Consider the following 23,080-nt stretch of genomic DNA (forward strand, 5'->3'; position numbering starts at 1 on the left):
ATGCATGGGCTTTATGATTTCTTCTTTTTTTCCTCAAGGACTTCTTTTTGCTTGCTTTGTTGGTTCTGAGTAACTAGAGTCTCTCTGAATGAATCATTTTGCGCAACACCACCGTTTATAGTCTGTATCAGTTTCCTCTAATAGTCACCAGTGATACTTATCTAGCTCATTACCAATTATAAAATTCTTCAGCATTCCTCGATCCTCACATGCTCATGAGAGATAGGCAGGTTGTATATATTTTTAAAAACTATTTTAAGATGATGAAATGAGAAAACTAAGGCATAGTTGGAGGTTATTTGGCAGGTTATTTTATCCAGGGGTTGTAGCAGAATGCATTCTAGGGACGCTTATTCACCCAGACATGCATGTAGCCTTAACCTGGATGTTCTTGTTCAGTTGTGGCCAACTCTTTATGACCCATGGACTGAAGCATGCCAGGCTTCCCTGTCCTTCACCATCTCCCAGAGTTTGCTCACACTCTTGTCCACTGAGTCAGTAATGCCATCCAACCATCTGATCCTCTTATGTCCCTTCTCTTCCTGCCTTCAATCTTCCCCAGCATCAGGGTTTTTTCCCAGCTGGCTATCCCATTTCACTAGGTCTGGGCAGAACTTGGGTTACATTTTGGAAAAACATCCCAAATAATTCTAATGCATAAAGCTTTTCCTAACTCTTTTTCCCATTTTCTACACTCTTCCGCCATCTCTGCTCTCATTCAGAACCAGTAGGTTGAGTTTCTATGGCCAGTAAGTGATTTATTAATATGTTTTCACCTGAATGTCAACAAATAGTGTCTTACACTTATGATTTTTAATGGTTCTGTAGTCAACTGGGGGCTTCCCTGGTGGCTCAGATGGTAAAGACTCTGCCTGCAATGCAGGAGACCCAGGTGATGTGATCAGACTAGTGCCCTCCCTCCCCACCCATGTTATTTAACATAGTAAAAGAGAGTCTGTGAATGTTTCTAAATTAAGGATCTTGAAATTCTTATTGTCCAGATTATCCTGGGCTATTTGTCTGTGCTCCATGTAATTATAAGGGTCCTTATTAGGGGGAGGCAAGAACGTCAGAGGCAGAAGCAGAGGTTGGAATGGGACATTTGGAAGATGGAAGAAGCGGATGCAAACCAAGGGGTGCAGGTGGCCTCTAGAAGCTGGAAAAGTCAAGGAAACAGATTCTCCGGTGAAGCCACCAGAAGGAACACAGGGCTGTCAACACTGCAGTTTTAGACTTCTGAACCTCCAGAACTGTAAGAGAATAAATTTGAGTCATTTTAAGGCACTGAGTTTATGGTAATTTGTTACAGCAGCAATAGGGGACCACTATAGCTAGCAAGTCTAAAATACAGACTCCTAGGCACGCCCACAGAGATACTGTTTTAGCAGAGGTGGGCGGGGTCCAGGTTGTGGGGTTGAACCATTCCCCTGGTGATTCAGTGGTCTGTGTCCTTGGACACACTTGTGGTTACAAACATACTCATAAAGCCATCTACTGTCTCCCTTGGAGGTCTGAAGGTGGGTAGTCCCAGCGTCAGTTGTTCCTATCAGCTCATCGGCTCAGTGAACACCTTCAAGGACCCAGGCTCCACCTGGACCTTTCCCCACCACCTGTGATCCTTAGCCGTCTAACATCGTGCACACAGAATGGCTGCCATAGCTCCAGGGACCACATCCTCCTACGGTCAGGAAGGAGACAAAGAGCTCTTCCTGCATATGTCTGCCCATATGTCTTCCATTTTTTAATCAGAGAAGAAAAGTTCCCAAGGCTCCCAGCAGACTATCCCCTCTACCCAATGGGCCAGAACTGCACCACCCGGCATTACCTCCAGCAGCAAGAGAGGCCAGAAAGCAGGAAACCCCAGACCAGAGTGCATGCGCGCTCAGTCGCTTCAGTCGTGTCCGTTGTGTCCAACTCTTGGCGACCCTGTGGAATGTAGCCCGCCAGGGTCCTCTGTCCATGGGATTCTCCAGTAAAAAGTACTTGAATGGGATATGATGCCCTCCTCTAGGGGATCTTCCTGACCCAGGGATCAAAGCTGCATCTCCTGCATTGCACGCAGGTTCTTTACTGCTGAGCCACTAGGGAAGCCCCCTAGACCAGAATACTGTCTCAAAACGCTCTCCTGTTCTCCTCCTCCTGGAAACCTTTGTGTACCTCAAAGGACACTTACCTCTCACCCAGCTGGTGCCTCCCTCCTCCAGAGATGACCCCTTAGGCGCAGGTCTTTGTGCCTTTTAACATCATCTCACATGCCACCAGTGTCACCGTTCACTTGGAAAGAAAAAAAAAAAACAGTGCATTTTCTTATTTAATCTTTATAACCCTGTGAGGTGGATAATATTTTCCCTTCTTTACAGTGAAGAACCAGAGATGGAGAAACATGCCCACAATTCACAGTGGAAATCTCATTGGTCGCCGATCCGCCTTAACTGTGAAGCTCAGGCTCTTACCATCACACCAGCTCCAGCAGTGATTCTCTGCTGTGTGCTATTCCTAGTACATCTTTGAATATCAGGGTTTGGGCACAGTTGAAGAGATTACAAAGTCACAGCAACACTCAACAAATCAGTCATTATAACCCAGTCACTATCACTGGAGGGTTTTAAGAGAGGAGTGAGGCGACCCGACTTTTGTTTTAAAAGGGTCCTTGACCACTCTCTTGAGGCTACATGGTTGGGGCCAAGAGTATTGCAGTATTTGCTTCCCATCTGACTCAAGGTCAAGCCAGTCATTGCGTTGGCGTCTAAGGTCCTCTGCACCCTGCCCCCGCTTCCCTTTCCCTCCTCTCTGCCCATGCTCCTCTCCTCTCCTCCTCACTGTGCCCTGAGGTCCCTGCGCCCTTGGGCACACACCCCACTGCAGCCCTGCTCACTTTTTCTGTTCCTCCTGTCAGGAAAACTGGTGCTTGACTTGAGTCTTCACCTTCAGATCTTCGCTCAAACATCATTCTCTCAGTGAGGCTTTTCTAAACCACTTCTTCAAAATTGCCCCCCACCCCACACAGACACACCCAAGCACACGTTCCCTATCCTGCTTCACTGCTTTATTTTCCCCTAGAACACCTAATTTCTGTTATGCTGTGTAATTGACTCTTCTCTCTTTTCTCTTTCCCCTCGCTGGGATGTAAGAGCCATGAGAACAGGGATTTAGGTGTGTTGTGTTTGCTGCCACATTCTCAACTCCTAGAACCTAGGACACAGTGGACATGCGATAAATATGTACTGAATGAATGTATTCTTTATGCATAGCTCTGTTTGGTTCCATGGGGGTAAATTCCTAGAAATGAGATGACCACAGTACAGGATATGGACCTTCTAGGAAATTCTTGATACACATGTCCAAACTCTGCCTTCCCGTTTGAATTCACTTAGAGTTTCATCAGTGGCTATGACGACCTGTCCGCCACATTGAAGTGATGTGAAGTGCCATCACATTGTTAGCAGTTTTATCTAACTTGCCAGCTTGGTGTATGGCAATTATATTTCTAATTTGTATTGCTTTGATTGGATGCCTTTGTACTCATTTTTTCCCCTGCATTTCCTCCTTCTGTTGAGCATCAGCTTGTGTCCTTTGCCAGTTTGTCTAATTTAGTTTCATTGTGTCTTAATGTACTGTAGTATTGGTGTAACTGAGCCATAGAATTAGGTTAGGTTAGGTTACTAAGTCTTTGTTATCTGCTTTGCACATATTTTTCCAGGTTTGTCATTTTTCTTTTAATTTTGCTTATGTTGTTTCTTGATGTATAGTTTTTTAGTATAATTTGTTTTAATTTTATAGTTCTTTTTTTGCTTTATGTTTGGAAAGCAAATCTTGTCTACCTCTAAGATCAGTTATTCATCTATAACTTTTTTTAGTTCTCTTACATTTTAAAAAATTATTTTATTATTTAGTTAATCTCTTGTGTTTTTTCATATTGTGTGAGGCGAAACTCTAACATCCATTATTCACCTTAAATTGTTAACTGTTGCACTAACAATGCCATTTTTAGAATATACTAAATCTTTATACTAAGGTCTGTTTCAAGTATTTTAGTGCAGATCCATCTATATTTTTCTTTTGCCAGAACCCAACTTTGTTAGTTATTACAGCTTTTTAATACATTCTTCAAATTTTATTTTTTTCATTTGTTGATTATTATTAATAAATTTTACACTCATTCTGTCAAGTTCTGTAATAGATGAGGAATTAACATCCTAAAATAAAAATCAGATTGTGCCTCTCTCCCATGGAAAATCTTTTAATGACTCCCTCCCTCCTTCAGGATATAAAGGCCAGACCCTTCAATGTGGCATCCAAGTCCTTCCTAGATGTGCCCAATCAGACTCTCTGGTCTGGATTATTGCCACTCCCTGCTTGCGATTTACACTTCAGATCCTCACCCATGTTCTCTGCTGTTTCTCACCTTCCCATTTCTGCTGCTCCATCTGCCTTTAATGACCTTAACTAACCACCATTTACCCTAAGATCCGTCACCGCCTCCATGTTTTCACACTGGTCAGGCTCTGTGGCCACTCGTGTGTATCCATCGTCACCCTACGCCTGTCTGTGTCAGCATGCAACCCGCTGTGTCACAGTGATGAGTTAGTCTACCCTCTGAACTCAGTGGGAGCATCTCTTGCTCATTTTGCATTTCTTGTACCTGGCATGCTACCTGTCATGCCATAGGTGGTGTAGATGGATTAGAGGAGAATATCTAGGACTGGAAGTCAGGAAATAGATTGTTGCAGTAATGAAAGTGAAAGATAATATGGTCTTATCAGGGCAGTGGTGGGGAAATGGAGAGGAGGGGACATATTTGAAAAACATTTAAGAGAGAAAATTGATAGGATTTTATGTCTGGTTAAATGTGATACAAAAGGAGAGAGAAGAAACTTAGAATCTCAGATTTCCAACTTAAGACACCAGGGATACCTTATTGGTGGTTGTTGTTTAATCACTAAGTTGTGTCCAACTCTTTTGCGACCCCATGGACTGTAGCCCACCAGGCTCCTCTGTCCATGGGATTTCCCAGGCAAGAATACTGGAGTGGGTTGCTCCAGGGAATCTTCCCAACCCAAGGATCGAACCCTCATCTCCTGCATTGGCAGGTGGATTCTTTACCACTGAGCCACCAGGGAAACCCACCTTGTTGCTACCTTAACCATATTTAAGCGTTCAGAAGGAGGAACAAGTTTAAGGAGGATAAGATTAGGACAATTTTAGATGTGCTGTGAGTTGGAGATGCCTTTATACTACCCGGTGAAAATATCTAATAGGTAATGAGATAGAAATAGGCTAATTATATACTATTATTGTTCAATCCTGGAGAAGGAAATGACAACCCACTCCAGTAGTCTTGCCTGGAGAGTCCAACGGACAGAGGAGCCTGGCAGGCTATAGTCCATATGGTTGCAAAGAGCTGGACATGACTGAAGCAACTTAGCACACACATTGTTCAACCTAGGACGCTTCTAAGATTGAAACAGGGTGCTGTTACTAATTATGCGAGGACAAGCATAAATTTGGTATGACCCTGACAAACTGGGATATATGTATGGTCTTTCTCTATATAAAGCTCAGATGTGAACCTCAAAGAGAAAGGTCTAGAATGTGATTAGTGATTTGTGAATCATTAGCATATAGATGCCCTGAGAGTGGGTGAAGTTGCCTCATGAAGATTCCAATATCCTAACCAACCATCACCATCATCCACTCACCTTTGTAATCTTCTCTGGTCCCAAATTGCAGTAGAGGATGATTATTTTTTAAAGTGAAGACCTATAGGTTTATAGGGTGGTAAGAGGAAGAGGAGCCAGCAAAGGAACAAGTAGCCAGAGAGATAAGAACCAGGAGTTCAACCAGAGTTACTGAAAGAAATGGTTGGAGGCAGTCATTAATGTCAAATGCTATAGATAGGTGTTCAGTCAATGAGGAACTGAGAAGTCTCCATTGGCTTGGCATTTAGGGAGTAATGGTGCTCTTTTCAGAGGTGGTCAATATATTTTTTTTGTGAAGCCAGAGGAAGTAGGTGGATCTAAAACCATGAAGGGTAAAGACAGCAGTTGTTGTTAGTTGCTAAGTCGTGTCCGACTCTTTGCAACTCCCCATGGACTGTAGCTCTCTAGTCTCTGTCCATGAGACTTCCCAGGGAAGAATACTGGAGCAGGTTGCCATTTCCTTCTCCAGGGGATCTTTCCAGCCCACGGATTGAACCTGGGTCTCTTGCATTGTCAGAATTCTTTACCTCTGAGCCACCAGGAGCCACCAACATTCCTGCAGCATTGAAGCAGGGGAGGACTGTTTCTTGTTTTAAAAGTGAAGAGGGAGAACACCAAGTCTGTAATTTATTGACTGCAGGAAGGAGCCAGTAGAGAGGGCAAGGCTGAGTGTTTAGGAGAGGAAGAAATACTAGTCTGCAGTCATATTTAAGCTGTTCTACTCAGCCTGATTTTCTTGTCTGGGGTACCTGTGCTGTACTATAGTTGAATGCCACCAGTCTGTTCCAGTAGCAGTCACTGAGACTTTAAAAACCATTCTTTAGATGTTTTTTTCTGTTTAGTTGGCTTGGGATCTAGGTTTTTCTCCCTCTTTTTCACTACAGACTCAAGATGTGAGACTTTGAATACAATATGTGTCTTAGAGATGCATTGATTTGCTGAAATGTCACTGGCAAAGTGTTGATAACCCATCCGTTTAGGTTTATGGGTTGATATGATAGTGTCTTTGTTGATAGATTTAGAAACATACATTGCAGATGAAAATATTCTTTTTGGGACCTGTCAACGAAGACACTATCATATCAACCCATAAACCTAAACGGATGGGTTATCAACAATTAGAAGGAAAAGTGAGTTTTACACCGAGAGTTGATTCCCCCCACCCCCCCTTGAGAAGCTCCATTAAGGAAAAAATTGTTAAGTTTCCGAATAGAAACCGTTCCGTTTTCTGATCTGCTACTTCATAGTAAGAAGTTCAGTTCTAAGGTTAACTTCCTCAGAGAGAAGAAGGCAGGGACAGCAGCAAAAGGAAAAGGAAGGTTTAATTGCTCTGCAAAGGCCCAAACATGCTCTGAAAAGTAAAGATTTCAGGCTTAATGTGCACGGAACAAAAGGCCGTTGTGAGCTGTGTATAAGAGTTGGTGAGAGTTTGTATTCTGCCCCTTTTTTCTGTGGGAGTTATTTCCTGTTGTTGACTAGAGTTCTTTATTTAGAACCACCTAGCTTCAGAATGCCTGCTAGCGAGCAGAAAAGTGTGTATTTAAAACATAGGCTTATTTCAAGACAGTCTCTAAAAAAAAAAGTTACACTACCCATGCGCTGAGAGAGCACCACCTTCCCAGAGATCAAGATGGTATGGGGGCTTTATTCCTATAACCCTGCATGGAGGGACACAAAGAAGAGAGAATCAGAATGCATTTGGGGTAGCAGGAAATGGTCTACCGAACACCCAGTGGAAGATAGTTCACCAGGAAAGAGTGTTTTCATTGTCTTTTTAAAACAAAACAAGATTTCACTTTTTAGGGCTAGATGCATGGTAAGAAAGTAACAGGAAGCCTTACATATTTTGTAAGGAAGCTTTTATTCTTTCTAGCACGGGTGGGCTGCTCTCCGTAGGATCTCACAGAGTTGGGCAATACTGAAGTGACTTAGGATGCATGCATGCATTGGAGAAGGAAATGGCAACCCACTCCAGTGTTCTTGCCTGGAGAATCCCAGGGACAGAAGAGCCTGGTGGGCTGCCATCTATGGGGTCTCACAGAGTCAGACATGACTGAAGCGACTTAGCAGCAGCAGCAGCAGCAGCATGATAGAAGTTAGCCTGATGGGTGAGAAATACACCCCAAATACTGGCTTTAAACCAATTATTCTCTCATACTTGCCTTGTCAGTTGGTCTTCCTATTAACAACTTTCAGTTACGCTAGCACTGTCATTGAGTTTTGCAGTCTGTTATTAAGAGAGAGAGAGAAGGACAGTATGCATGTGCATGTGTGCTCAGTCATGTCTGACTTTTTGCAATCCCATGGACTATAGTCTGCCAGTCATATCAAATGAGTAAAAGGAATTAAGTCATTACTGAAATAATGAAGTTAAATGCATGAAATATAAATATTACCCATTGCTTTATTAATAGATATTAGAAGTTGTGGGAAAAAACCTTACAAAGTTCTATTTTATGGGAACCATAAAAAAGGGAAGAAAATGTATTTTTTAATGTCTTGAAATCTAAAACAGTACATTTAAGTGGTTTGCTACAACATGTTTATTTGCTTTTCATGTTTTTAACAAAGAAATTTGTAGTCTCTCTCCCTGATTCCAGTACTCCTCCATTTATGAAAATTAACCACTTTCCTGAATATTTTTGGTCTCTAATGTTTTTATTCTATAATTGCATTCATCTGTATTGGTAAACAATATATAACATTGTTTTGCATGTTTTAAAGTATTTTATATAAATGATATTATACTGTACATACTTTACAACTGGCTTTATTTTACTCAACATTGTTTTTGAGATTTAACCATGTTGATATTTGGTAACCGTAGTACTTCTTAACCACCATAGCTTTCAAATGTATTGATTAATTCTCCTTTAGCTATTACAAGCAAAACTATTATAAACATTCTTCTATGTCTCCATGAGGGATGAAAACAAGAGTCTCTCTAGATTTCGCCCTTCTCATCCAGAATTCCTCCAGAAAATTAAGCCCCAGTACCCTAAAGCAGAGGAGGGCATGGCAGCCTACTCCAGTATTCTTGCCTGGAGAATCCTCATGGACAGAAAACCTGGTGGGGTGCAGTTCATGGGGTCGCAAAGAGTCAGACACGACTGGGTGACTAAGCACGCATGCAATGCATCCTAAGGCATCTATTGTATGTAATGAATTGTCTCCTGTCCTCTAAGTCTAAAATGGTTCACGTTTGGGGCTAGAGCTGGAGACTGATACCTGCTCCTAAGAGCGATCACACCAATCTCTTTGTAATGCTTGAGTTCAGTGGGGAGGTTTGAAATCAGCCCCGGTGGGGTATTTACACCACAGAAATCAGCAAATGCTTCAAAAAGGGCTTCTTTCCTTCTTTCCCCATTCTCCACCCCCACCCCCACCCCAGCCAGTTGTTAAACATTTACCAGCAACCACTGGTTCTTACCTTTATACCACCCTTGGGAGAATTGAGGAAATAGTCACTTGAATTCTTTTCTATAGGGCTTATTTTCTCATGGAACCCTCATGGAGAAAGACTGCAGGTATGTGGGCAGGGTGTGTGCATATCCAGCTCCACTAGCTAATGTCACATTATCTCCAAAGTGGTCAAGTGGAGAGCTGTGAACTAACCTTTTATAATTTGCATTTTTCCTGTAAACTGAGGAGATTGAGTATCTCTTCACGTTTGTTGGATATTTGAGTTTCCTCTTTTTACCCATTTTTCTGTTGGTTTTATATTAAAAAAAAAAACTGACTCGGAGTTCTTTTTTACTTCTAAATATTAATCTTTTGTTGATTATATGAATTATATCCCATCACTCAATGGTCTTTCACTTGTCTTTATCTTGTTTATATTATATTTTATTTAATGGATGTTTAATTTTTAATATAATCCAAGTTATTGGTCTTTTTCTTTATAGTTTGTGCATTGGCTGTCTTATTTCTTTTCTTCTGTTTTTGACTGTGCCAGGTGGCATGTGGGATCTTAGTTCCCCAACCACAGACTGAACCCACGCCCCCTGCATTAGAATCATGAAGTCTTAACTACTAGACCGCCAGTGAAGGCCCTGGCCATTTTGTTTCTTAATAGTCAAAGTCTCAGCAGGAAACAGTATTCCACTCAAATGATTCAACTAAAAAGACATAAATGATGGGACTTTTGACAGAGATGTGACAAAACTTGAAGCATGGAAGACCAAGAACTTAGATCTTACTATCCTCAGGTCTACAGGGGAAAGGGGAGGAAATGGTGTTGCTAGAATCTATGAGAGTGAGTGCCCTGGAGAAAGGGCCACCTGCAGAAACTGTGGCTATGTGGTCCTGCTGTAACAGGAGCCCAAAGTAGGAAGGAGCAGGGAAGAAATAGCCCAACCTCTCTCCCCTCTGACCCACTAGTCTCTTTCTGTTGAGGAATCCAGCTGGAAGCCGGTTGGCAAAGGTGCTTGGTCCCTAGGGGTCAACATTTCCAGGCACAGAGCAAAGAAGAGAATGAATCTTAAGCGACAGAATAATCACACATTCCTTATTCTGAGCCCATAAATCATTTTCGTATATTCTCTCCTAAATGTTTTTAAGTTTTGTTTCACATATTTAGACATTAGTCCACCTGAAATATTTAAAAAAAAAAAATCTGAGGTACCTAATTTTATTTTTCATGGAGGTAACCGGGTGACCTTTACTCATATATTGAGTAGCCTATTCTTTCCCACTGATCTGTTGCCTCACCTCTGTCATACTTTATGCTTACACATATGTGTGGTTCTGTTTCTGCACTCTTGATGCTGTTCTGCTGATCTATTTATCTCTTGCCAGCACCACTCTGTTTTAATTACTAGAACTTTTTAATAAGCCTTGATATCTGTTAGGCCACATCCCCCATCTTGTTCTTTAAACTTATTAAAGCTATCTTTTGTCCTTTGTTATTCCAGATGATTTCTGGATTTGCTTAAGTTCCATGGGCAGGGGGGAGGGGAGCATTGGGATTTAAGCTGGAATCACATTTAACTTATTGATGCGTTTTGGGGAGACTTGAATAGTATTTCAGGTATTCTTGTCCATAAATGGTGTGGCTCTCCATTAACTCTTTTCATCTGATAAACTTTTGGAAAGGTTTTTATTTTCTCACTTTTCATTTTTGGTTGTAATGTGGAAATAGTAATTCTGGAGTCTTTATCTCTAGAGCTTTTTTTTTAAATCACTAAAACTGAAAGCATGATATCTAACAGTTCTAAAGTGGTAACAAATTAGGATTGATTGAAAATGAATGATTCATCAAAATTCTTTTCAACCTTTTATAATTTGGGCTTTAATTTTTTAAAGAAAAGTAAACAGAAATACAAATGATGTTAAAATTGCCATTACTATTCCCACAAAAGCTGTTTATCAGCTGTCCCAGTGTGTACTATGCTGCCCTCTGTGTAATGAAGCCAAATGAATCACCATAGCCAGTGTCAGGGAATCTGACACTTTTTCAATGAGTTTTTTTTTTTTTAATTTGATATGACTCTTTCATATGTATATTTTCTTTTAAAAGAATCATCTTTAGGAACAACTAAATACATGCATTGTTTGAGCAAACTCAAGTTTGTGGAGAGTACATTATTTGTAACAGAACAGAACGGCAGTGGGCGTCAATGCTATAGATGATATTCTCGTGGTATTTGCTGCCATCCACTCTCCTTTCTAAATTTGGTGTTACAGATTCAACTTCTGTTTTCAAAAAGGGAAGTTACATATAGCTCATTCACACTATTATTTTCTCCTTAAAAGCCAGTTTCTCTGATAATTGACCATTTAAGGAGTTTCATACACCTCAAACAAGACTTCTCTAAAGACAGCAGTTTTGAAATAAATATTACTTAGAAAGATAACCTTCAATATTTAAAGCATGTTTAGGAAAACCATTGATGAGTTGCACAAATGTATCTAATGTAACATTGCTGTTTATCTGAATAGTTTACCTTGGTTTCTTCGTACTCGGCTTTCACTTTGCCTTTCTGAGATTTTAAGTGTAAAAATATTTTAATTTAAAATATATATTTTTTCAATTTAAAGCAAATATTATTGGACAGTTAGATAATTTTGGAAAAGTCTTTTTTATTCTGGCAACATGTCTTTAAAGAACAATTCTGCATTGGTGACTAAAAGATAAAGTCTTGCTTAAGTGTTCCTTCTCCTCCAGAAAACCAATAAAAATTCACAGTGGCAAAGTAGTCATTCATTTTTTTTGTCTTTTGCACTGTTCCCATTTAAACTGTGTTCTCTGCCCACATGTTTATTTTTAATGATACTTCATAGTATCATACTTCATAGTCTGAAGTCAGAGGTATTTCCTGGGCATCTATACACATTAAAGCTTTGACCTTTTTTTCACTTCTTAAAGTAGAAGTTTTATATCTGGGACTTCAAAAAGTGGCTTAAATATGTTATTTACACTCCCCAAATCACCCTACTTCTCTTAAATGACCTCTTTACTCATAGGTGATTTAAAGGTACACAATCTTAGATCATTTCTACAACAGATATGAGAATGTGTGTCACAGAAAATAGGATGTGAAGTTGGTTTTATATTCTTTCAAACTCCTCTGTGAAGGTAGTCCCCATTGTAGCCACCTTTTCATAGACTCTTAGCTCTGGGAAGGGGCTACAGGAACCTTTGGGCCCTAGTGCCTCATCTGGCGGGAGGTGGACACAGCCCTGAAGATGGGAAGGCCCTGATTCAGCTTCCTTGCTGACTGTGGTTGAAGAACTACACTTGAGATCTTCTGACCAACCACATGTGCTCTTTTCACCAGAACCAGTGCTAATCCTAAATCTGTGACATGGCAGATTAAGAAACTAAAAAGTCAGTGATCAATCATAGTGATTAATTTGTACAAGATCTTCAAACTCCTACTCCAGGACTCTTCCTCTTATCAGGCTTGGTCCCAGGAACAAGGATGGTCTGGAGGCTGCACAATTTCTAACATTCATACAAGTTTTCTAGGGAAGCCAGAAGTGCCAGGTACCTTCAGAAGAAGGTGAATTGCTCAAGAAGGGAGCATGGTTTATGGACAGGAAGTCCAGGGTCAACATGCAGATAGGCCAGCATGTAGAGGCCAGAGAGGTAGAGCTGTCTGGGGAACTGAGGACAAGGAGAGAGGTTTCTGAGGAGCACCCACCAGCCGTGGAGGAGCAGCATCTGGCAGGAAGGGAGCACTGAAGAACTGTCACCAGGGAAGGCTTTCTCTTTCCAGCTGAGAGAAGATGAAAGCAAAAGCCGGAGTGTCTAAGGAGAGCCACTCCATTTATCAGAGGATTTTACCAGGAAATAGTGGCCAGTGAAGTAGGGAGGAAGCTCATGCTCAACAGAAGCCATCTCGTCTAGAAATAGAAGGGACTAATCAAAGATACCAGAAAAAAGAAAAGAGTTTCAAGAGCGTCTTATTCCAATATCATCATTAAGATTTTGTTCTAAATTAGGATTTAAATATTGTCAGATCTTTAAAAGAGAAAAAGGTGTGTTCACTCACAGGAAAATGACTCTTTCTCAGAACACAAGGGGCCATCCTTGCAAAGCAGCCTAGTAACAGTGAGGGAAACTGCAAGAGTGGCTCTTCACTGGAGTTGAAGCTCTGTTCTTGTGAAGCATGACTGCAAGGACAGGCAGGAGAAAGTCTGACGTGAAGAGCTGGGCAAAGAGATGGAGAAGATTTTGCAGAGGCAGATGAGTTAACCAGCTCCTTTGGTACCGTCAAGTTTTAACTTGCTAGTGGCTGAAAAGTACTGAACCTGTTTGTGCTGTCTTTGTGAGAGTGTTCATTAGTTTTCCTAGTCATCCTATCCTGTGTCAACTCTCTGATAATCAGTTAGGTGATTTGGGACTTCCAGACTTTATTTTGAAGATTTACTAATAGATTTTAGTGATCAGTGAATGGGAAGTCCACATTCAGTTAGACTCTCTGTATTTTCTATGAAAAGATGATTTAACCCAGCTGGCTATATTATTGTGTTTAATAACTGAAACATTTATGGGGGGGGGGGTCGTAAGGTCAATATTTCCAGGGTATATAGATGGATGATTATGACCGGTATTTCTTGTGAAATTTGAAAGATAAAACATAATGAGAGAGGGTAAGTTTGAAAACTGCTGTGAAGTCTTTCTCAGTTTATATAGCTAGCTTGTCCTTGTGTCAATTCTTTGGTGCATATTAATTAAGTGCTAAAAGTGGCCTTCAGTTAGTGCAGTCATCTGGTCCTTTGCAAGACATGAGGGTACAGAAACTTTCAAGAGAAGCAGTGAAGTGCAAACTAGTACCCAGAACCACAAAGCAATGTTGAGAAGTACCTCTCTGAAATTAAACTCATGAGTATTTTTAAAAATTACCATCACAGTCCTATACTTACAAGAGCAGTGTTTCTTTTCTCCCTAAACAGATATGTTCCTGATAGTTAAATGTGGATGACTGGCCTAATTTCTTGTATGTGCAAGTGAGAGGGAGAAACTCTAAATCCTGAGGGTAGGATTATTTTAAATGGGCTTTTAAGTGTCCCAGAGAGTGAAAGTGTGAAAACCACACTTACGTGTTCACTAAGCATTTCTTGTTCATTTGCTAGGAATAAACAATAATTTTTTTTTAAAAAATCATGCATACTAAAGGGAGTTGACTTCAAAAGCTCTGGGAGGGCCTTTCCTTAGCCTCATGGAGTTGGATTCCCAGGGCCAGGCAGGAATTGCTGTGCTGGGCTGTGGGGGACTCGGCCCTAGGAGAAGGGACTGTGTACCACCTGGTGAGGGACCACATGAGCAGGTGTTCAAATGGCCACTTCATGCTTTGACTTCTTGGTAAAAGATGCCAGAATCTCAAAGTAGGGGAAGTGGGACACATATATAACGTAGATACCTGTATATAACATATATAAAATGATAAGGCATTTACCTTCAAAAGTGTGGGAAGGTGAAAAATACTTTACCCCAGAACTCAAGATTGCTTTCCGTAGAACTCAGACCTTTACTGAGCGCACACAGAATTCGTGCTTTAGCAAAATCATGCGTCCACTCTGGAGACACAAAAATTGTCACTTTGATCTTTAGTTCTTCCAGTAATTCATTTGCTAGAAAATATCCAAGTGTCACAAAAATTATGCAAGTCTAACTTGCTGCTCACTTTAATTTATGAATAACAGTTTAAATTTATTTTAAATTCAAGAGAGCCTCTGGCCTCCACTACAGAGATATCACAGGATTACTGCAGCTTCTATTTCAATGGCTTCTCTTTAAAGTGAATGGGTTGTTCAGAATCTGTTAGTAATGTCCTCTCTGAAAGGCAGAATTCTGGAAATGAAAAATATCTTGGTCTCATGGCAAAATGTTTGTGAATACTGTACCACTTAGGCACAAACTGAGCAGGATGTGCTGAGGGCCCCAAGCACGACTTCCACGATGAGTAATTTGGAATGCCATTGTAATGAAATTTTCCAAAGATATCCATAAATCACTAGCTTTTAGCACTGGCTATACTTAAAAAAGAAAAATTTGTGTAACCTTTTGATTATATCGAGAGTCCAGTAAAAAATCTTTTTCATTCCCTTTCAAGATAAAACTAGAAACATTTTCTTCTCTACCAACATTTTAGCCCAGATTTAATTTCAATAATATCCTCAATCTGATTGATAACAAATCATTACTGAACAGTTCCAATAGGTCTCAACTTGTCTTGATGTTAACGACTTATATCACCTTTATGTTAGGTCTTAAAGCTTTATTATCCTTAAATATAACTAGTATAGTGGAGCATTAAACTCCAAAGAGATCTGAGACGATATTGATTGGGGTGGCAACCAAAATTTCAAGGTGCCTGAATTCCTTTTGGTAACATCTTTAAACTGAATGCGCATGTAATTTTTAAAATAATCATTAATTTTCCAGGGGAGATCTCCTGTCCTAGGACTTTTAAATTTACACCACACACACAAGCCTCCCAAAACTAGTATAAATTTCCCTGATAAATATAGGTAGTTCAAAGCAGAACTTCTTAAAGAGAAGGAAAAGGCTATCGCTGTGAAACTGCGCCTAGGTACTCCCTGCGTCTCCAAGCCAGGCGTCCCTACCTGCGTGGGCTCTGCCGGGTTTGCACCGCGGCCGAAGCCTGCCACGAAGGCTGCAAAGTCGTTTCAGTCCTGTTCCGATAAAGTACTCGACTTGGTGACCCATTTCAAGTGTTGGGCTGAGGACACAGCACTCCAGGGAAATTTGTCCCCACCTCCAGCCGGAGCTCCCATCCCGCCCCTCGGACACTCCGAGGGCCACTCTTCTGTCCGGAGACGCAGGCATCGGAGAGCGTCTCAGCTGCGGACGCGCGGCCCCCGCCCTCCCGGGACGCCTGTCTCGAAAACCCCGCGGGCAGCGTGGATACCATACCGCGCCCCGGGGTCGGATTTTTCTCTTTCCCCATCCACCCCCGCCCCTCGGCCCGGGACCCTGCCTGCCCGGCTAACCGGCCCCAAGTTGCAGAATAGCTGAGATGCTTGTCATATTTGCGGTCGCGCGACTCAGCGGGCTGTGCGCGCGCGGCACTCGCTGCCGCCTTTGTCACTAGCGGCTCCGTCATTTGCATGAGTGGTCTGAGGGGATTATTGGTGGTTAGTTGTGGTCCCCTGGACGGAGTGTCTCGTTTCCTCTCCCCTTCTCCTTAAGCTTTTCCTTAAGAAAATCAAGGGCGCGCCGGCTGGGAAGGGAGCCGTGGGCGGCGTTGCCACCCGGCGTCTCGCGTGCTCCGCCTGCCCCTTCCTGCTCCTGGGGCGGCCGGGGCCCCGCTCAGCATTTATCGCGCCTCCCGGGACCGCCGGGGGAGGGGGCGGGGCCCGGCCGAGGGGGCGGGGCAGGCCGAGGGGCGGGGCCTGCTGAGCCCGAGGCCCGGAGCTCGCGGGAGGCTCGCTGGCCGCACGTCACTCCTGCACAGCGAGTGCTGGAGCGCTGGCTGCCGCTCGCTCGGTCAGGGCGCCCCCTCCGCCCGCCTCCGGCTTCCTCCTCCGCTGCCTGCCGCCGCCGCCGCCTCCTCCTCCACCATTGTATAATGCTCCGAGCGCGCAGGCAGAGGACGGCGGAGTCTTAGCTTCGGTCTCGCCTCCTGCCCGCTCCCCGGCGCCACCCTCGGGCCCCCGGAGCGGGGGATTCCGCATGGAGCGGGAGTAGCTTGAGGAGTGGGCAGAAACCCCTCCCGATGTGCTAGTTCCCAGGTGGAGCTGCATGTGGTAAGTTCTCCCGGCGCCGGCTTGGAGGGGATTCTCGGATGCGCGGGGCTCCGGGTGGGTGGGGGCAGCGTTGGGACCTGGCCAGGGCCGGGTGAGCCTGGAGGGCGGAGGAGGGGCCCGGGCGGCCGCGAGGGTCGCGGGAGCCTCGGCGAGAGGGACCTGGGTTGGAGCAGGTACCGGGAGGAGCGCTCCCTCCCGCTGCTCCCCGGCCCCGCGCTCTTGGACCCCCGGGGCCGGCGCCAGGGACCCCCGGCGTTCTCGGGCAGATCTGCTGGGGGAAGGGCAGGGGACGGGCAGTCACGGACCGGGGTCAGGAGGGGGTCGGGAGCTAACCAGAGCCCAACGGTGGGGCGGAGGGAGCTCGGAGCTGTCGCTTTTACAGCTGGGATCTGTGTGCGTGTTGTGGCGGTTGTGTTGTTGTGAACGTGCGAGACTTTTTTTTTTTTTTTAAGACTCGTATTGCTGGCGCGACGGCTGCTTCACTTTTCAGTCCTGTGGCCGGGTTTGCATCCAGCTTGCTTTAGTGTATTTCTGTGAGTTGCCCTGTGTTTTAGCTTAGAATCATCCCTCTCCGCCCTCTTTTCGCCCGTGCCCAAGTGAATTGATTTTGAATGTGTATGTTTGTTAAACTTGATGTCTCATTGGTTTTTTAAGTTAGAAATCTACAAGTCATCTTAGTGGTGACCGCCTGTGACTGAGAGGGAGGGGGCCGAGGGGAGCCAGCTGTCCCAGGCCCTGGACTTTGTACCAAGACGTGGTGCTGTCAGAGCGCCCCTGCATCGAGAGAAAATCATAAATTCCCTCCCCTCCCCCCCGCCTTGGCCAGCAGTTACCTTACTTTTAGCAGAAATAATAGTAATAGATTGAGATGGGAGTAGAATTCTGTGTTTAGCCTTAAATTTCGCAAAAAGACTAGGCATCATTGTCTTAGAATAACTTTTTGCTCCCAAGCTGGTTAGTTTCAGGATGTTTCAGGAGGTGGAGAGTAAGTTTTTACAGGCACTTAATGAGGAAGGGCAATCAGCAAGGTGAGACATCCAGTCTCAGACTGTACCAGTTTTCGTTTGAATCAAGCTGGACAGCCTCCTTTGGTCTTAAGGAAGATAGTAAATGTTTTCAAGCTTTGTTCATGAAATATGCTTTGTGATTTCTCAATATATGTTAAGAAATGTCCATAACGTGTGTAAAGAGCCTAGAAGTTGTACTAGCCAATCGGATCCCTGAGGCCTTAAGTGTTCAAAGTAGCCTTTTATAATTAGAGAGGAGTCTCTGACAAGAGTGAAGTGGGCTCTTGGCTCCACTCAACCCCTGGAGGACAGTCCACCTGAGAGCCTCTGGGTTGTTTTGCTGATGGGGGGCTGGAGGGGGGGCCTAGTTGTTCAGCTACCCAGAAGCCATAACTCACCCCTGGAGCTCCTCCCACTCCTCCCCCTTTTTATAGCAGTCTATTCTGATTTGAGTGTGGTAGGGTGTGCTCTGAGGATGAAAATACCCATCCTGAGATCTCAGCTTCTGGCACGAGCAAGAAGAGCTTGTTCGTGGATCTCCACTTTGCTGTTCATTTCAGCTATTTCTTCGTGGAAAAAAGAGAGATAAATGTTAGGAAGTTTGCCTTTAACTTTGGTGATTTACTTAGAGATATTATATGTTAATGTAAAGTTGTTTATGTTGTTCATCAAGTTTGGAACCCTTTAAAATAACTTTATTTCTTTCCCCTCCTCCTAATTAAAATGTGCATAACCATGTTGCTCTCAGGTGAGAAATCTTATGAAACGGATCGGACAGCCTTTTTTCTTTTTTTTTTTTTTTTTAACATTCAGCTCTGTTCCTTGGGTAATTACAATAGATAGGAGACTTAAATTTTATAATACCAACCAAGTGTAGGACATGAATGTCCTAGGGAACAGTTTTATTGTCAGACGAGTGTCACAGCTTCTTAGGTAACAGCTGCTTGGGCCTGTTTCCCTTAAAAAACTAAGAAAGGGATATTAGCTCACATTTAGAAACTCTTCAGACTTCTGTTTGTGGAATTGTCCCCTTGAAAGCCTTTTATTTAATTGAGAAGCTGAAATATAAACTTTACCCAGTTGCCATGCACTAAATTATTAATAATGAGCATAGTTAAATGGTATTTATTTTGATATTTTAAAACTCAAATTTGTGTAGCTGCTGATAGCTTTTGGCATATGCTATTTTAAACAGTGTTCCAATGGCAGAATAAGTTGCAACACTACTTAGAAAGGTGCACACACACAAAATAGATAAACATATAAGGGGACATTAAAGATACAAATGTACATATGTACAAATAAATCAAGATTTTTTTCTGTCAAAAATTAAACTGACGAAGAAAATAAAAATAAAAGCATACTTCAAATTATCGGTAAGTTATAGTAAAAGTTTGCCCATAGTCAAAATATTTTACACTTTAACTATTGATAGAGATAAAAACTACAACAGAAACTTTTAGAAGTTTCTTTTGCTGTGATTTCTTGTTAAAAAACAAATACTAATAAATGCATGAAGTTTTATTTTATATTTTGTTTATATCAAAAAAATCAAGACAACTTTGTTAGTATTGTAACATAGACTTTAAAAATGTGTAGGTTAATATGATATTTTGGAGTATGAACTCTTAACTCACTTGTAGAATTTTTCAAAAAGGTTGCTACAGAAATTTCATATTTACTGTTACAGCCTGTCCTGTAGGAGATGGCTGTAGTTGCAGTAGTTTCTTGGCAAAGCAGGGGTGGGGTAGGGGAAGAGAGAGGAGAGAGAGGTGTCTCTGATTACTGAGTGCAAAGATCAGGTAATGCTGAAGGCACCAGAGGGCAAGCTCCAGTTTTAAGTGAAAATTGCCTTGAAATAAGGGTAACACCCACCTTCACGGTCTTTCCATTAATCAGCACTGACCAGCAGAACAGGATCATCTAAAAATGCGGTGGCCACCGCGTATGCACAAATCATGGCTTTTCTACCAACTTTTAATAATTATTCCTTTAACAGCCGACAGAAACCCCCAAGCTAGGACTCCTGCTTAAAGAAATGTGTGGATATTTAATTTAATTCTAATAATCTTTTTAAAAAATGTATTTCCACTTGGAGGATAATTGCTTTACAATGTTGGTGTTGGTCTCTGCCATACACCGGCATGAATCAGCCTGTGGCAGGAACACATATGTCCCCTCCCTCTTGAACCTCCGTCCCACCTCCCACCCCATCCCACCCCTCTAGGTTGTCACAGAGCCCCCCAATTGAGCCCCCTGTGTCTTACAGCAAATTCCCACTGGTTATCTACTTTACATATAGTTAGCTCTGATATTCTTGAAGGAAAGAGCAGCTCACCAGAGTTGGCATATCTTTTAAACAAAATTATTGTCTCCAGTGGCCAGTGCAATTGGCGTTAAAGGCAAACTTCTGCCCTCTATACAGATGCTGGGCAGTCCTGTGAGCAGCACTAGTCCCCCAGAGTGCCCATCACTCCTTGTGTGGAGCAGTGTCTTTCTCTATGAGCACTGTGTGGCAGTTCATTCTTTGTATGAATCTGTGAATGGCATATGTCAGGCCAAAAAGACGACATTCCTATTCTGGGTAATAAATGGACGCCTTGTTGGCTTTTTTTTTTTTTTTTTCCTTGAAGATCATGAGACAAACAAAACATGCTTTGCTGTCTAAAAATTTTCTTTGAAATAGAAATTCGAAAATAAAAACATAAGAATATCTTTGCAAACATATGATTGCTCATAGGACAAAACAGATGCATGTCATTTCAACAAGCACCCCAGACAGACAATGAAAACTCCCTTTTGGAAGGGAATTCGGCTCTCTTTGTGGTCGGAGGGCCCCAGGAGCTAGAAAGCCTCCTTCGTCTCCTCTCAAGGTCTCCCGTCCCTCCTCTGAACTTAAAGGGGAATCCCTGCCTGGAGTCCCAGCAGCCAGCCCCACAATTTGGTGTATCTGTCTTAGCAACCCGGGAGCACAGAAGCCGTGTTCTGCACCCACTGCAGCTTTCAGTTCGGAATGGAGTCGGCATCTGCTGTCTCGTCTGGCCTCCTCTCACACTTGCACGCCCGTGTGTCCAGAGCTGGGCTTGCCAGAACCAGGGCCGAGTGTGCCCGCCCGGCGCCGCCCCGAGTGGAGTGAGCCGTGCGGATGCGTGGGGCGGGGGCGGAGGGAGGAGAGCGGGGGACAGCGCCGGCCGACTGCGCAACTGCTACAGCAGGTCCGACTAGTTTTAGGTGCCCAAAGGCAGCTTTGTTTCTCTGGTAACTCCGGGTAGCAAGCAGCAGACCTCTCTGCTGAACACTCATTTATGTCTGGCCTTACTATATGTCCCCTTGCAGAAACCTGTAGCTTCGCAGAGTTGCTCTTTAATCCTAAGCTTTTTTTTTTTTTTTCTTTCTTCCTTTTAAAAACCTTCATAGGTGGTTAACTGAAAAGACGAGGCTAAGCCAGGCGTTTGTGTGCTGCTGAGGAGTTTCATGAAGTAGAACAGTGAAGGGGAAGGGCTTCTGACTCTTGAGGACACACATACACACACCCCCAGTCACTCACTCACTCACTCAGCTGTCTCTGTGAACCTGTTCAACAAAAATAAAAAGTATTACTTGATGGTGCCTGTGGTCAGAAAATTAAATAATGAAGCGTTACTTGCTGCTGATCAACCTTTAGTCCCTTGCTCTGCTCTTCTGGCTGACTGCTTATCATTCCACGCCAGCCACAGCTCCCCGGCTTCAGGCAGGCCGGCTGGAGTACCCCACCCTGGTGTTCAGAAGTGTTGAGTTAAACTCAGGGAATCTGAAAGTCCCAAGGTCATCTCTACACCAGAACAGGTTTGCATAAAATTCTAGCCACGCCAATGAGATAACGAGGTGGCAACTGTTTTAATCTGAACCTGTCTTAGTAGTTATTCCATTTTTTAATAATACTTGATACAGATTTGCTTTTCAGATTTCTTCCCTTTTCTTGAGAAGGGAACTTCCATGTGTGTGTACTTCTGTGTCTTCCTTGCTGTCACAGAAAATGGGTCTGGCAGAGGAATTTGAGCCCCGTGGTCTGTAGCTGATGAAGAAATTTTTGCACTGCCTCTGTGCTTGTCATGAACCTGGTGATGGTCTTTTCTGAATAGTTTTTTTTTTTTTTTTTTTAACAGACTGCTTTTTAAAATATTTTTATTATGGCCAGAAATAGAAAATAAAATAGATTTTACCCGATGATGGTTGTTAGCTGTCTAGCAGTAGTTGGTTAGCAAATTCAAAACGTGGATTCCTCAAGCGGCACCTGCCTTCTTGCTTCAGAAGCCTCTAAGGATAGGCAGGGTGAACAAGAATGTTCAGGGGTGGCAGTGGGGTGGGGTGGAGGCAAGGTCTCCTTAAAGGTCCTTGAAGCTCCTACAGGTTGAAGTTCTGAGAGGTAGTTTCCTTAGAAAATAAATACATATTGCTTTCAGTGTGGTACTCTAATTACTTTTATTATATTTGACTGAGTGACTTTGTTCTGTGGGTCATTAGTTATCAATGCCCAGAAATCCTCAGGAAGAAATACTTTTTATCTCAAAATAGCCCCAAAGTAATTTTTTTTTTTTTTTTTTTTTAAAGAAGGGCTGCAGTATTTACAAAGTATCATTCACTGCCTTCAAGCTTAGTTTGTATCTTCCTTTCCTTTTTCTACTCTGTGAAGAATTCAAGTGTATGAAGTTAAGTTGTCTTTGTAAAACCTTAGCAGGAGTCTGCCTAATTTTTAGAATTAACTAAACATTCTGAATATGTACATTACTTATATGAAATAGATATTTACATAGTAGAATAGTTGTTTCTTTCCTTTCGTGTGTTGGTCGCTTCAGTTGTGTCCGCCTCTTTGCAGCCCCATGGACTGTAGCCCACAGGCTCCTCTTTCCATGGGGTTTCCCAGGCAAGGATACTGGAGTGGGTAGCCATTCTCTTCTCCAGGTGATCTTCCCAGTCCAGGGATTGAACTCAAGTCTCCTGCATTGCAGGCAGATTCTTTACCTTGGAACCACAAAGGAAGCCCTTCCTCCCTCTCACGCATCTCTGAAGTATATTTCTTTTATCTTGTACCTTAAGTTTTAATACTCATATGTCATATTATAGAAGTGTGATAGTTTTCTTTTTAGGGATAGTTTTCTTTTGAGGAATTCAGATTTA

At 42.8% G+C, this 23,080-nt stretch overlaps 1 protein-coding gene across 3 annotated transcripts in view; it reads left to right on the forward strand.

Annotated features, from left to right (window-relative positions):
* Positions 1 to 23,080, forward strand: part of SERTAD2 (SERTA domain containing 2) — a 111,575-nt gene that overhangs the window by 71,853 nt on the left and 16,642 nt on the right. The window contains exon 1 of one of the 3 annotated variants that reach the window (XM_061155186.1): positions 16,600 to 16,916. The exons of the other annotated variants lie outside the window; for them this stretch is intronic. The gene's annotated coding sequence lies outside the window, so the exon portion shown is untranslated. Of the gene's footprint in view, positions 1 to 16,599; positions 16,917 to 23,080 lie in introns of those variants that run through there. 3 annotated transcript variants of the gene reach the window in all.

This window comes from Dama dama, chromosome 11 (assembly GCF_033118175.1).
Source record: "Dama dama isolate Ldn47 chromosome 11, ASM3311817v1, whole genome shotgun sequence".
Classification (NCBI taxonomy): Eukaryota; Metazoa; Chordata; class Mammalia; order Artiodactyla; family Cervidae; genus Dama; species Dama dama.